Here is a 15,389-nt window from a genome sequence, read left to right on the forward strand (position 1 = left end):
CTTTTCTTTTTTATGTTAAATTTTGGCTTTTGTATTTTTCTTGTGTTTTTTTATTTTATTACTGTTCTGTATACTTTTTTCTTGTTAAAATCTAATAAAATATCATTAAAAAACAAAAACAAAAAGCAAAAGCTTCCTGTGGCATATGCTTCCATGTGAATCTCAGAGTGACCTTTCAGCTTTAGGTGAGAACATCAGACCTCGAGGGCAATTTCCCTGGTATTTACAGATGAATCAATATTTTAACAATGTTTCTCTTCCTCACAACACCAACTTTAATAAATAAGTTAATCCCTTTTTCAGGGAATGCGAGTGAAGCAGCGCGAATTGGTACCCTCTGTGTGCATTTGTGTGGGCTTCATCTTAGTTTTCGCAGAATCATAGAATTGTAGAGTTCAAAGGGTCGTCTAGTCCCCAAGTGAACATGTTTTAGTTTAAATAAATAAATAAAACTACATATATACATATGTGGGCAACCCCCCGCCCCCCAGCCAAGGTCTTCAGGCCCCTCTCCGTGAGAATATTCCACCCCCAGTGACCGGGTCTGGGGTTAGATGCGGCGGGGAGGGGGCGGACAGGGTATCCCGACCAGGGCCTGCAAAAAGGGGGTCCCTGAGCAGAGCAGGAACTGTGGGGCAGCAGGGCAGGGAGGGAACAGTCAGAGGGGATGCCAGGGAGGGCTCCCTCCCCCGCGGGAGTCTCCTCGGGAGCCGGGCTGGTTTGCGGCTTCACGTCTGTTGGGCAGGGTTTTCTCCGAGGCAGCAGCGGCCCCAGCCTACAGACGGAGGAACTTCAAGATAACGTCGGGGGAGAAGGAATCCGAACTGGGCAAAGTCTTCGCCCCCGGCCATTCTCACTATTCCTAGCAAGAAGGGGCAGCAGGCCCGTCAGGAGGAGGCGGGTGTGTGTGTGTGTGTGTGTGTGTGTGTGTGTGTGTGTGTGTGTAGTGTGTCACATTTTCTCATTTGGAAGAGAAATGGGGGGTTGGGGGTTGGGGGTTGGGGTGGGAAGTCTCCTAAATCTCAGCTTTGCAGAACTTGGGTGTGAGAGAGATCAGGGCACTGGGGCGGGGGGAGGGCCTTGTGAGGAAGAGAAAATGGGGGGGGGCTCCTTGAGGGGGGGGATATCCAAGATGGGTATGGGCTGTGCAGGAGGAAGTGCGCCCTGGAAGGATTCTGACAGTTCCTGCAGAGAGAGAGAGAGAGAGAGAGAGAGAGAGAGCGCACCTGGCTTCCGATTTCTAGCAAAGCTGGAGGCTCTTCCAAGAGTTTGAAACACCTACAAGGTGTCAAGTCCCTGAGAAGCAGAATTTGGAAGGGATTTCCTTTCAGGATAATATCGCAAAAGCAGCAGCTTCCGGTTCAGGTGGGAAGAAGAGCAGAAACACGCGGCTTTCTGAATTTCATCAACAGAAGCACCCCAAATGGCGCCCTCCTTTCGTGCCCCATTGAAACGGTGGCCAGGGCTCAGTTCCACTTCAGGCACAGTGTGGCACTGGGTTCAAAGTTCATAGGACTTTGAGGTGGTTACAAATCTATCCATATATGTCTCTAAAATTCAGGGCAGGTCGCAGAGTATTATTGCATCCCAGAGAGAAAAGAGATGGTTTTGTTGAAAATATAGGAATGCAAGATTGCAATATTTGCAGAAGACTGGGAGGGATAGCTAATGCTGAAGAAGACAGAGTTTGGATTCAACATGACCTTAACAGATTGGAGAACTGGGCGCAAGCTAACAAAATGAATTTCCATAGGGACAAATGTCAGATTCTGCACTTAGGCAGGAAGAACCAGATGCACAAATATAGGATGGGGGACACTTGGCTTACTAGCACTACATGTGAAAAGGATCTGGGGGTCTTGGTGGATCACAAGCTGAATATGAGCCCACAGTGTGATGCAGCAGCAAAAAAAGCTAATGCTATTCTAGGTTGCATCAACAGAAGTCTAGTGTCCGATCAAGGGAAGTAATAGTCCCACTCTATTCTGTTTTATGTCAGACCCCACCTGGAATACTGTGTCCAGTTCTGGGCACCACAATTTAAGAAGGATAAATTTAGGAAGCAGAAGCTGGAATGTGTGCAGAGGAGGGCGGCCAGGATGATCAAGGGCCTAGAAACCAAACCATATGAAGAACGGTTGAGGGAGTTGGGTATGTTTAACCTGGAGAAGAGGAACCTGAGAGGTGATATGATGGCCATCTTCAAATATCTGACGGGCTGCTTCATGGAAGATGAAGTGAGTGTGTTTTCAGAGGGCGGGACTTGAACCAATGGATTCAACTTGCAAGAAAGTAGATTCCCGCTAAACATTAGGAAGAACATTCTGAGGGCAAGAGCTATTAGGCAGCTGAAGGGGCCACCTCAGGTGGTGTTGGACTCTCCTTCATTGGAGGTTTTTAAGGAGGGGTTGGATGGCTGCCTGCAAGGGATTCTTAGGTTGTTCTTACTGCAATGCTGAAGGTTGGAGTAGATGACCCTCAGGGTCCCTTCCAGCAGTTCTATGATCCTATGCAATCCCAGCCCGCAGGATGTTCCCTCTCATCACACGGAGTCGTGGGCATGCATCACCAGCTCACCGCCACACAGAGCTGGTGGTCTTCTCTGTGGACCTCACTCTGCCTCTCCATCTCTTTATCTGTGGAGAAGCATCCCTGCTCAACGCGTTGAGTCATGCTGCACACAGCAGGAGCTGCTTGCCATGGAGAGGCAGACGGCTGCCACAGCAGGCAGCAGGAACACAGGAAACTGCCTTGGTGCATCTGGCTCAGTATTGCCAACACTGGCTGGCAGCAAGAGCTTTCCAGGGTTTCAGGCAGGGGAGCGTTTCCTATCATACCAGGGACCTTCTGCATGCAGAGCAGGTGTTCTATGGGAGTGGGACTGTATCCTCCAAGCAGCAAAGCAGCCTCCATAGACTGTCTCCTTGAGGCTCACAATGACTCCTGTTCTGCAAGTTACAGGCAGAGTGAGGGATGGAGAGCCCATAGATTCCTGGCAAAATTCACGCTGGTCTATGGAGTGGAGCCTCTGCAATGCAACGTCAGGCATCCTGGGTGGATGTGGATTATGTGGCCCCTTGGAATCAGCCCTGGCCCAGGTCCAAACTCACTCCTTGGGGTGAGGCACCTGCTTTCCAGGAGGAAGGTCCCAGGTGCCAGGCTCTGGGAGGAGAAGAGGGCACTAGACTAGACAGGCCCCCTTTGGCCTGATCCAGAAGGCTCTTCTAGTGTCTTTATGGAAACTGCGGGTGGGGAGAGGGCGCTCTTGTGCTTGAGTCCTGCTTGGGGGATCCCCCTGGGGGCACCTGGCTGGAGACTGTGAGAGCAGGACGCAGGGCGACATGGGTCCTTGGCCTGATCCAGCAGGATCTTGTGCTTATGCGTTTACCCAAGGGATGAAAGAGGAAGCTGGGCAATTGGGGCCAATAAAAAGAGCAGCTCAGTCCTGGAGTTTTGACTCAACCCATGCTGAGGCTTCAGGACTTTGGCCACCTCATGAGAAGAGAAGACTCCCTGGAAAAGACCCTGATGCTGGGAAAGATGGAGGGCACAAGGAGAAGGGGATGACAGAGGACGAGATGGTGGGACAGTGTTCTCGAAGCTACAAACATGAGTCTGACCAAACTGCGGGAGACAGTGGAAGACAGAGGTGCCTGGCATGCTCTGGTCCAGGGGGTCACGAAGAGTCGGACACGACTAAATGACTAAACAACAACAAATGATGTGGAAAGCCCCGCTGTGTATTATTTCACATCCCTCTCTTTTGTTTCCCCGGTAACTTGCATGTCGCTTCCTCCAAATTGAAAAGGCCCAAACATTTCCATCTTCCTCACCTTTGCCATTGCAAGGATAGGGTACTGGACTAGGTGGGCTCCTAAGGGCTGACCCAGTTGCCTGCTGGTCTCATGCTCTGACGGGGGAAGCCCCCACCCCTGCATTCTGATCCTGAGGCCACTCACTTTTTTCACTTCTGCCATCCCTTCCTCAGGCCAGGGAGCCAGAGAGCAGCACACGCCATTCCAAGTGGAGTCACACCATTGATGCACATCAGGGCGTTACGGCACCGAAAGGTTTTTCTCGCAGGCCCCTCCCCTGACAACCCCCAACACAGAACCTGCCTTTCTGCAGCTGCCACACCCCACATGGGGGAATACTTTCATTGAGTTGCCCACTGTGACCCTCAAATCCATTTCCCCGTTAGTCACTGCTGGCTCTTTTCTCTATATCGGCGTGTATGTGAAGTTGGGGTCATCCTTGTGGGATGTAAACACAGGAGCAGTCAATGACAACATTCCTAGAGTGTACATGTTAGAACATGGGGAGGGATGTCTGTCCAGCAAGCAGGTAAACTTCCTGGGGACGGACTTCCTCCGCATGTGACCAGAGGTGGGTGTGGCCTCACCTGTGCAGGTAATGATAAAAGCACAGGGCAGGCAGCCATTCTCTCTCCCTTGCCTCTTGCCTCTTGCCTCTCTGCCATCTTCATCTTCTGAAGGAGCAACATGCCCTCTTGGCTCCCAGCCAAGAGAGGACCGTACTATCTTGCTACAAGATAGATTCTAACTGCATGTAACCTTTTTAAGCCTGCCTACCTTCTGGGATCATATTGTGAACAGAACGTGAGTAAACTCTTTTATACTTTTATAAAGACTGTGTCGTGTCTTGTATTTTAAGAGGGAACAAAAGGGGAAATTACCAGAGTAATTATTATAGAGGTTCTAGCGAACCTGTGCAAGCGTTACCGTTGCGAACTTAAAGGGGAATGTCTATAAACTCTGCTGATATTTTGGGAACTTGTTAGTACAAGTTGGATAAGGATATAATTAGTCAATATATCCTCTCCTGCACCCCAGAACATTCCCACAAAGGGTTATTGGGCCCAGTATTGCATATTTCTGCGTATTTTTGAAGGATTGCGTTGGATTGTGATTTTGAGTTGAGTAGTATTTTTCTGAGTTAACTTCCTGGTAAGCACATGGTCCTTTGTTCCATTGTGCAGTGGGGATTAAGCAACCCCCCCCTTCCCTCAGAGTTCACAGTGACCCAAGGCAGTGAAGAATTGTTTTGTATTTTGAGATTTTTGAGATTTTGATTTTAAAATTTTGAGAAATTTTGAAATTTTGAAGAATTTTCAAATTTTTGGATTTTAAGATGGCTAGAGCAGCTTTTGATAGTGATGCAAAGCTAGGAATGCCTGTGCTGAATGAACACAATTTCATGCACTGGAAGCAGCGCTTGATAGCATGTTTAGATTATAAGCACATTTTGGAAGCTTTAAACCCTCAACCTACGGGATCGTCTGAGGAAGCTTTAGCCAAGATAAGTGCTTGGAAACGCATGAACAGCGAAGCTAGACACATAATTTTGAGTGGACTTCGCGATGAGCAGCTATCATTAATAAATAGTACAGATGATGCATCTCAAATCTTAAGAGATATCGAGCGCGTGTATGGAGAATCTAGCATAAACTGCTTCAGAAACCTGGTGTGTAAATTAACCAGAGTGAGGATGAATTCAAAAGAGGAATTCACAGAGCATATCAACAAGTTTACTGAGATTATTCAAAGAATTGATCTGACTCCCAAAGCTTTTGATGAAGATACAAAGATAGCATTTTTGTTATCATCACTTGGACCACGCTTTAGCGCATTTGTAAGTTTGATGGATCATAGACAAGGTCTGACTTTTAAAGACTTGATTGGTTATTTAAAAGAAGAATGCAGAGATAGAGCTGAATCTCCAGTGAGAAATGCTAGAAGCAAAGACAGTAGTTATGCATCTAGGCAATGTACAAAGTCCAAAGAGATGCCTAAGAAAGTGATTTGTTTCAATTGTAACAAAGAAGGACACATTGCAAAGAATTGCAAGGCTCCTAAAGCCAAGAAACCCCACCCCTTTCAGCCAAAAGGAGAAAAGAAGGGGAAATGTGAATGCACATGGCTACTGCAAGAAAGGAATTTAACTGTCCAGAATCGTGAGAATAGACGTAATAAATGGATAATTGATTCAGGTGCCAGCTCACATTTTTCATATAAAAAGGACTATTTTAATGAGATAAATGATGAAGAAGGATCTGAAATTGAGATTGCAGATGGCAACATTGTTAAAGCAAAAGGTGCAGGTTCCATGAGTCTGAAATGCAATATAAACAATGAATGCATTGAGAACACAATCTCTAGAGTTTTGTATGTACCAGAGCTGAGCTGCAATTTAATCAGCGTGTCCACACTGGACAAGAAAGGTTTCCAGATCACATTTGGAAATGGAGAATGTAAAGTGACTAGAAATGGCAAAGTGTTTGCTCAAGCAGAGCTAATCAATGGTGTATATGAGCTTGATCTTTCAGAGAATCAGTCTGCAAAAGTGGCACATTCCAGCCAGAAGGATGAAGCAGATCTGGACCTGTGGCACAGAAGGCTTGGACATAGAGACACCAACGTCATTCTGGATCTACAGAAAAGAGATCTTGTAAGAGGTTTGCAGGTAAAGCAGAGCAACAAAGCTCCAGCAAAGTGCATAAGCTGTATTACTGAGAAGGCTGTAAAACCTTCATTTCCACGTTGTGCAGAACAAAGAAGCAACAAAGTGCTTGACATAGTGCACACTGACATATGTGGACCCATGAATGTTCCCTCACTGGGAAAGAATAGATATATTTTAATATTTCTGGATGACTTTTCAAGATTTTGTGTTGTATATTTTCTCAAAGAGAAGAGTGAGACAGTGGACAAGCTCCAGGAATACATTGCCATGGTCAAGAATAAATTCCAAAGAGCTCCAGCTGTGCTAATGAGCGACAATGGAGGTGAGTACTGCTCAAATGAAATGCAGGCTCTCCTGGCCAAGGAAGGAATTGCACATGTAACCACAATTCCTTACACACCACAGCAGAATGCCATAGCTGAGAGAAAGTTTAGGTCCATTATGGACATGACAAGGTGCATGCTAAAGGATGCATGTTTGCCACAGAAGCTGTGGGCCGAAGGAGTGTACACATCAGTCTATTTGCAGAATAGACTGCCAACTAAAGGTGCAGAGCGCACACCATTTGAACTTTGGCATGGGAAAGCTCCCAATCTGTCGCACATACGTGTGTTTGGAAGTCCGTGTTACTTCCACGTGCCCAAGGAACACAGACACAAGCTTGACTCCAGGGCAAAAGCAGGTATCCTTGTGGGATACGCCTCTGGAGGCAAAGGATACAGAATTATGGACTTACAAACTGGTAAGACAAATGCATACCATGCGGTTTATTTTGATGAATATGGAAAAGTAGACACTAAGAACACTGTTGTGGATTCTTCCGATGAGTCAGAAAGGACTCAAGAATTTGTATATTTCCCTTTTGAGACCCCACAAAGTACTAATCTGCCTTCGAGTGTTACAGCGCCCCCTACAGGCGACGCACCAGAAGACGCAGAGGACCAGAACCCTGGCGGCACCAGAGACGAAGATGAGGACTCAGATGGGGACATGCCTACGTTGGAGGAGGATGAGGAAGCTGATGCGGTCGCAGAACCAGAGGTCAGGCGCTCGTCCAGAACCAACAAAGGTGTCCCACCATTACGGTTGTCCTACTTTGCAGGGTCGGCGTTTCCACAGGAACCTTCCACTTGGGAAGAGATACAGGAGATGCCAGCTGCAGAAGCCAGTCTCTGGAGGAAGGCCGCGCAGGAGGAGATGGATGCACTGCATCAGAACAAGACCTGGACACTCACTGAGCTGCCTCCTGGTAAGAAGGCCATTGGCAGTAAATGGGTTTTCAAGGTTAAGAAGGGGTCAGAAGGAGAAGTGCAGCGCTACAAAGCTAGACTTGTAGCACAGGGATTTTCACAGCGTTTTGGTGAAGATTATGATGAAGTTTTTGCACCAACCGTGAGGTACAGCAGCGTAAGAATGCTTTTAAGCATTGCAGCCTCCAAGAAAATGAGAGTGAAACACATAGACATTGCTACCGCTTTTCTACACGGGCAGATTTCTGAAGAAATCTATATGAAACAGCCCAAAGGTTTTGTGAAACCACATGAGGCACATTTAGTGTGCAAACTGCAGAAAGGACTTTATGGACTTAAACAGGCTGCTAGAGCCTGGAACCAGAAGTTGCATAAAATGCTGACGCAACTTGGGTACAAGCAAGGCGACGCTGACAAGTGCTTGTACAGTAAGTCAAATAATGGACAATTCTCATATATCTTAGCATTTGTTGATGACCTGATTATTGCCACAGCAAGTGAGAAAGACTATACACAGATAGTAAAACACCTTAGCAAAGAGGTGGAGGTCAAGGAGCTAGGAGATGTCCAGTACTACCTCGGGATCCAGGTGGAAAGAGAGGAGGACGGCTCATTTCTTCTCAGCCAAAGACAGAAGATCCACGAGCTGATTGAGCACATGCAGATGCAAGACGCACATCCAGTTGCTACACCGATGGCTACTGACTTCCTGAAGAATCAGCAGGATTCGAAGCAGTTGCCAGACAACAATGACTACAGGTCGGCGATTGGTAAACTTTTGTATTTAGTTACCACATGTAGACCTGACTTAGCAAATGCTGTGGGGATTCTTAGCAGAAAAGTGAATTCTCCCACTGAGCATGATTGGGCAGGTGTAAAGAGGGTGGTGCGATATTTGAAGGGTACCATGAATTGTAAATTAAGGTTACCAGCCGTCAGAGACCCTAAGTTGGTTGGGTATACTGATGCGGATTGGGCTGGGGATAATGCTGATTATAAATCAACAAGTGGTCATGTTTTCATGTTTGGTGATGGACCTGTTTCATGGGGCAGTTATAAACAGAGCTGTGTAGCATTATCTTCCACAGAATCAGAATACGTTGCAGCAACAGAAGCCTGCAGAGAGATCGCCTGGCTTGATCAACTCATAAAGGACTTTGGGTTGGTGAGAAAAGGGCCTGTCAGCTTGCTAGAGGACAATCAAAGTTGCCTGAAGCTGACGCAGAGTGAGAAGTTCCTGGCCAGAACAAAACACATTGGGGTTAAATACCACTACATACGCCAGATGATCCAGGATGGACTTGTGGAACTATCCTACTGCAGCACCCAAGAGATGACTGCTGACATCCTGACGAAACCCCTACCAAGAGAGAGTTTCCAGAATCTACGTGTCAAGCTGGGACTCTGGGTGGTTGAATAAAGTTGTTTATGTTTTGTGTATGTTGTATTGCCTGAGAAGGGGTATGTGGGATGTAAACACAGGAGCAGTCAATGACAACATTCCTAGAGTGTACATGTTAGAACATGGGGAGGGATGTCTGTCCAGCAAGCAGGTAAACTTCCTGGGGACGGACTTCCTCCGCATGTGACCAGAGGTGGGTGTGGCCTCACCTGTGCAGGTAATGATAAAAGCACAGGGCAGGCAGCCATTCTCTCTCCCTTGCCTCTTGCCTCTTGCCTCTCTGCCATCTTCATCTTCTGAAGGAGCAACATGCCCTCTTGGCTCCCAGCCAAGAGAGGACCGTACTATCTTGCTACAAGATAGATTCTAACTGCATGTAACCTTTTTAAGCCTGCCTACCTTCTGGGATCATATTGTGAACAGAACGTGAGTAAACTCTTTTATACTTTTATAAAGACTGTGTCGTGTCTTGTATTTTAAGAGGGAACAAAAGGGGAAATTACCAGAGTAATTATTATAGAGGTTCTAGCGAACCTGTGCAAGCGTTACCGTTGCGAACTTAAAGGGGAATGTCTATAAACTCTGCTGATATTTTGGGAACTTGTTAGTACAAGTTGGATAAGGATATAATTAGTCAATATATCCTCTCCTGCACCCCAGAACATTCCCACAATCCTTTCACAAAAGGTCTGGCCAGGAGAATCTGTCTATCAGTTGCTCTTCATCTAATGGTGCCTCCAGGCACAAGGGATGCAGTGAATGAAAATGCGGCAGTTCTACGGCTCAGGCCGTTTCGGTATTTATTTGTTGACACTTTTATGATTTTTCATACCTTTGGGGTCCATCTGGATGTTCTGGGCTGTCATTTCATCTTCAACTATCTCCAGGGCTGTCGCATGGAAGAAGATTGCTTACTCCTGCTCCGGAGGGCAGGATCTGAACCAACGGATTTGAATGACAAGGAAGGAGATTCCAGCTAGACGTCAGGAAGAACTTTTTGATGCTAAGAGCTGTTTGACAGTGGAACCGTCTCCCTCGGAAGATGGTGGACTCTCCTTCCTTGGAGGTTTCTCAGCAGAGGTTGGATGGTCATCTGTCAGGGGCCATTTTGCTATGATTCCCTCATTACATAAGGTTGGACTAAATGACCCTTGGGGTGCCTTTAAACTATGCAGTTCCATGATTTCACAACAGCTAAATTTCACTAAGCGGCTCAGGAGCCTGGTGGGCTCCTTGTGGACTGCAGAACCTCCTTTTACATCTTGAGTTGAAGAATAAATTTGGGTCTTGGCACAGGGTGTATGGCTTCCCTTCAGCTCAGAATACAGACAAGCATTAAGAGTTGGACAGAGGCCGATTCCAAGCCAAATAATTAAAAACTCGCTATTCCCAACGAATTAAGAAGCCGGCATCTCTCTGCATGGAAGAGGAGAACTTATATTGTAACTGCTCGAACAGGGAGTTTGGAGATTCAGTGGAGAGAGTGTTGGATTAGGACCTGGGAGATCAGGGAGATCAAGGTGGCACACATGGTTCTTCCCCTCCTCATTTGATCCCCCCAACAACCTAAAAGGTAGCTTAGGCTGAGCTTCATGGCTGACTGGGTGGGTGGAGATTCAAACGATGGTGTCCCAGGTCCTAGACGAACACTCTAACCCGGGCATGGCCAAACTTGGCCCTCCAGATGTTTTGGGACTACAACTCCCATCATCCCCAGCTAACAGGGCCAGTGGTCAGGGATGATGGGAATTGTAGTCCCAAAGCATCTGGAGGGCCAAGTTTGGCCAGGCCTGCTCTAACCACTACACCACACTGGCTCCCCCACTGGTCCACAGGGAGTCCTGCCTGGCCTACTGCATTAGGATCTGCTGTTGCCAATGGGTCCCCTCCATTTCTCAGAGAAGGAGGTCACCCACTTTCTGGCTCTTATTCCAGGATCTCCCACTTACTCAGGGAGCAGAGGGGGAGTCACCCAGGTGAGTCACCTGCTTGCAAGGTGCATGTAGCTCCTCAGTGCCCCTCGGGTGCTTGTGAGTCTTCATAGTGCTTCATATCAATTGGAACAACCTTGTAAGGTAGGTCAGAGGAGGCCAGGTCTAAGAGGCAAGTTTCAAGTCAGCCATTTCCTGCCTCAAGAGGTATTCACCCCCCCCCCCTTGGAAGGAGACTCCCTTCAGCCCTGGAGAGGCTACAGCAGAACTCCAGGATGAGCTCCTCCACACCTCAGGACTTTCTACCTTACCCTGCCAAGGAGGACTTGACTGTGTGCAGGGAGCTGTCTTCTCCTCTCCAGGCTGCTCCACAGGACCATCACCAGCAACAGCAGACCATCTCGGGGGGATGTGGGGAAGTGGAAGGATCTTCCTGGACCTCAGGCCACCATTTGCTGCCCTGTTTGGGGGGTCACCCTTGACCTGGGTGTCCTGGCTTTCAATGCAAGCCCTGCCCTGAGCTGTCAAATGAGGGGACAACACTGCAGGGAGAGTGGCTGGCCTAGTGGTTTCAGCCAGCATCTTCCTTGGAGAGAGAGCAGGCAGCTGCCTCAGGCCAGCCAAGCAGGCAGGGATGAGGGCTGCGCAGAGGCTCTGGAGCTCAGCCTGAGAGACGCTCAGTTCTTGCACAGAATCATTATCACAGAATTGCAGAGGTGGAAGGGACACCCAAAAGGTCCTCTAGTCCAACCCCCTTCAATGCAGGGCCATCATCCCCACCAGTGACTTCCAAAGGATTGTGCTCTGAAAGAACTTCCAACCCCCCTCGGTACTCCTACAACCCCTGCAAGGTTGGCCCATGAACTTTATTATCATCATTATTTATTAAACCTGTATGCCACCCTTCATCTGATGATCACAGGGTGGTTTGCAACTTAGAAATACAAAATGAGAACAAAACACACATCATAAAAACAAGAACAAATCAATACCCCCCACTCCCACAAAGACATTTAAATGGATGTCGCCGCTGTCAGCTAAGAGTCCGGCCTGCTGCCCGCTTTCCCTCCACGCAGGCAGATTGCCTCGGCCCCGTTGCCCGGTGAAAGCGAAGCAGCACCCCTTTGCCACCTCCGCCACGGAGCGGAGCTCCCGTCCAGCCTTCCCGCCGTCGGAAGAAGCGCCCGCGCCGCGCCCTGGGGCGGAGCTGGAGAGAGGCCGGCAAAGCGCGAGCCCCGTCGGGAGGAGCGCTTCCCTTCTTGGCTCAGCTAGCTGCCCTCGGGCCCGCTCCGGAGGGCAGCAGCACGCCGCAGAACCGCTGGCCCTCGTGCTGTTGGCCCAGCGCCCACGCCGGGCACCCCACAAACTCCATCCTCTTCCGACGGGGCATCCGGCCGGCGTTCCATTCGTCGCTTGGAAGCGCGGCGTCGCGGACCTTCTCCGGCGCCCCGGCAGCTCCGCCGGCGCCGTCCTTGCCATCCGAGAGGGAGCAGCCCCCGACGGAGCCGAGACCCTGCGCCCCGTCTCTTTGTTGGTGGAGGCGGGGAGGAGAAAAGAAGCGGTGGTCGCGGTAGAACAGGCGGGCACTGCCCGGAGGAAGAGACCGGGGGTGGGGGGCGCAGACAGGGCAGCCCCCTCCCCGACGGCCTCGGCGGTGCGTCCCGGCTCAGCCCCGGCCGCCGCCGAGTGGAGGGGCGTCTGGGCGGCGGGCGCCTTTATTGGAGGCCGGGCTAGGCGGGCGCCGCCTCGCAGCTCCTGCGCCGGCGCCGCCCCCTCCCCGCCCGCCCGCCCGCCCGCTTGCCCGCCCCTCCGCGCCGCCGGACGCTTCCCGTCTCCGCCACTCGGGCGCGCTTCGGACTGCGGAGGAGACGCCGCCGCCGCCGCCGCCACAAGGCTTCATGCGGCAGCGAGGCGAGCGGGGTTCGGCCGGGCGGCAGCCGCCTTGTTCCGGGGCTTCTGGTGGTGCGGCGCCGGGGATGGAGCTGGCCGCGGCGGGCGGCGGCGGCGGCGAAGGAGAGGCTCGGTTCGGCGCGCTCGGAGGAGCCCAGGCGGGCGGCGCTCGGCTGCCACTGTCCCCGCGCCGCCGCCACTGAACGGCGCCCGGCCGAGGCTCCGGCGCGCCCGCTCCTCTCGCTCGCGCTCTTTCCTTCGTGCCTGGCGGCGGCTACGACGGCGGCGGGGATGTGATCGGCGGCCGGGGCGGCGGCGGCGGCGCTGGGGCGGAGGGGCCCGGGGCCAGCGAGGGCGCGGCGCGCCCGGAGGGATCTTTGCGCATCGCGGGAGCGGCGGGCGAGGCGGCGCGCAGGGCGTCGGGGCCGGGCAAGGTCACCCCCGGGCCGGTGGAGTCGCTTCCCGCCGCCCGCGCGCTTCCCATGGGGCGAGCTCGGCGGCTTGAGCGCGCCCGCCGAGCCGGGCGCTCCGGCCCCGAGCGCAGCCGCTCTTGCGCCGCCGCCGCCCGGGGCCGCCGCCGCCGCCTCTCGCCTCTAGGATGCGGCGCCTGCCGCGGCGCCTGGTGAGCGGCGCACCGGAGAAGGGAGCGGGCGGACGACGACGAGGAAGGCGGCCAGCAGCAGCAGCAGCAGGAGGAAGGCGGCCGCCGGAGACGGAGCGCCCCGGGCGGCCGGTCGGATTCCCCGGGAGGCAGCAGGTAAGCGCCTCGGCTCGCGCTCTCTGCATTGCAGCCCCCGCGCGGGGAGGGGGGGAGGGGGTTGGGAGACGGGGGGAGGGGAGGGGGCGAGCTACCTCTTCCCAACGGGGGGCCGGTTTCCTCGCGCCCTCCCCGTCGGAGGGAGGGGGAAGGGAGGGGAAGGTCCCGCTGGGCACGGCCAGGTGTGGCTGCTGCGCCCTTCTCCCGGTTTTCCTGCGCGACGAGGGGGTGAGCGCTGCCCCTCCTTATTTTTCCCCGGTTCTATAACAGAAGGACGCCCCCGCCCTCCCCGTCCTGTTCAGAGAGAGAATGGAGGTTCCTGCAAAGCACTCCCTCCCCCACCTGCCAAATTCCCCCCCCCCCCCCCGTTTTCGGGGCTCCGGAACTCGCTTCTCCGCTTGCCTGCCGCTGCGGCTCTGGCAGGTTGGGGGAGCTCCAGGGTCGGTTTTGAAGGGTCTGGATGCGGGAGCGGCACCCCCCCCCCCGCACCGGGGGGAAGGAGTCAGCCGACAGCCCCCGATTCCCCGCACGTAGAACCAAGGGCCTGGCGCCGAGTGGGTGGGATATCTCCGGGGTGGGGGGAGCACCGTTCGTGCCGCCGAATCTAGGCTCCCCCCCAAAAAGCCTGGACCCCTCGGGGGACTCGCTCCGCTTCTTGCCTGCGTAGATTTTTTTTTCTCCGCAGCGGCGCGGGGGGGGGGGAGTGTCCCTGCTGGTTTCTAGGCGAGAGGGTCTTCGGGCTGCCCCTCCCCCCGCGCTTTGGATCTCCCCGCTCCTGCCCCCCTCCTGCTGGTGCTCTCCGAAGGTGTGGGGCGCCTCCTGGGAAGGCGTGATGCTGGAGCCCCGAAGCGGGAGGGGGCGGGGAGAATGGCAGGTTTTTTGGGGGGTGGGGTGGGAGGAGGAGGATGTGGACAGAGCCCAGGCAATGGTGGGGTCTGTATCCCTCCCCCCCCCCGTCGATGGGCATGGAAATGGCAGGCTCCCTGGAGGAGGGGTGGGGGAGGGGGCGCGTCTCTGAGGAAAGAGGTTTCCAGCTGTTAAGTTGCCCTCCTGTTTCTTTGGCGTTGGGGACCTAAACTGCTGCTGCAACTTGTCCCCCTTTTGGGGGGTGGGGGTGGAGAGGGGCATCTTTCTGTAAGGCCCTTGTGAATTGTGCTTGTAGGGCCCGGGTCTCTTCATCCTGGCTGCTGGTGTGGGGCTTTCAGGGGAATGGGGCAGGGGGACCCTTAATGGTGAGCTGGTGGGAGCTTCCTTCTCCCTCCAGGACCCGAGAGCAGGTCTGAGGTCTTTGCAGAGCTCTGGAGCAAGTTGGGGGGGGGGGTGGAGGGCAAGGAGCCCCCCCCCATGTGGGGGAAGGGTACTCAGTATCTCTGGACATTGTTTTAGCCTCATGTCCAGCCAGTTTCTTCCAGGCCTGGGGATATGTGCTTGGCCAGAGGAGGCTCCTGGCCTGTCCCAGTTGAGACTCTTCTCTGAGCCCTGGAGCTCATCCTGGCCACACTCAGACCCAGTTCAACTTTCTCTTTGCCCCTTTTATTTGCACCAGAGGACAGATGCACAGATTGGTGGAGGGGAACGTTCTCAGGGGAAAGGCCAGAGCTCAAGGGACAAGGGCCTACTTTTCCTGAAAAAGGTTCCAAGTAGGGGCTGAGGGAGACCCTGGAGCCCTGGAGAGT

General features: G+C 52.6%; 1 protein-coding gene and 1 long non-coding RNA gene across 3 annotated transcripts in view; both read left to right on the forward strand.

The window, feature by feature from the left end:
* The window catches only part of LOC309350064, a 961,019-nt gene that overhangs the window by 138,418 nt on the left and 807,212 nt on the right, over positions 1-15,389 (forward strand). The gene's annotated exons all lie outside the window — the stretch shown is intronic.
* Positions 13,557-15,389, forward strand: part of LRFN5 (leucine rich repeat and fibronectin type III domain containing 5) — a 69,555-nt gene continuing 67,722 nt past the window's right edge. For both annotated transcript variants that reach the window (XM_081876276.1, XM_081876275.1), the window contains exon 1: positions 13,557-13,713. The gene's annotated coding sequence lies outside the window, so the exon portion shown is untranslated. The remainder of the gene's footprint in view (positions 13,714-15,389) is intronic.

The sequence above is a fragment of the Podarcis erhardii genome (genome assembly GCF_964252035.2).
Source record: "Podarcis erhardii genome assembly, chromosome: 1".
NCBI classification, from domain to species: Eukaryota; Metazoa; Chordata; class Lepidosauria; order Squamata; family Lacertidae; genus Podarcis; species Podarcis erhardii.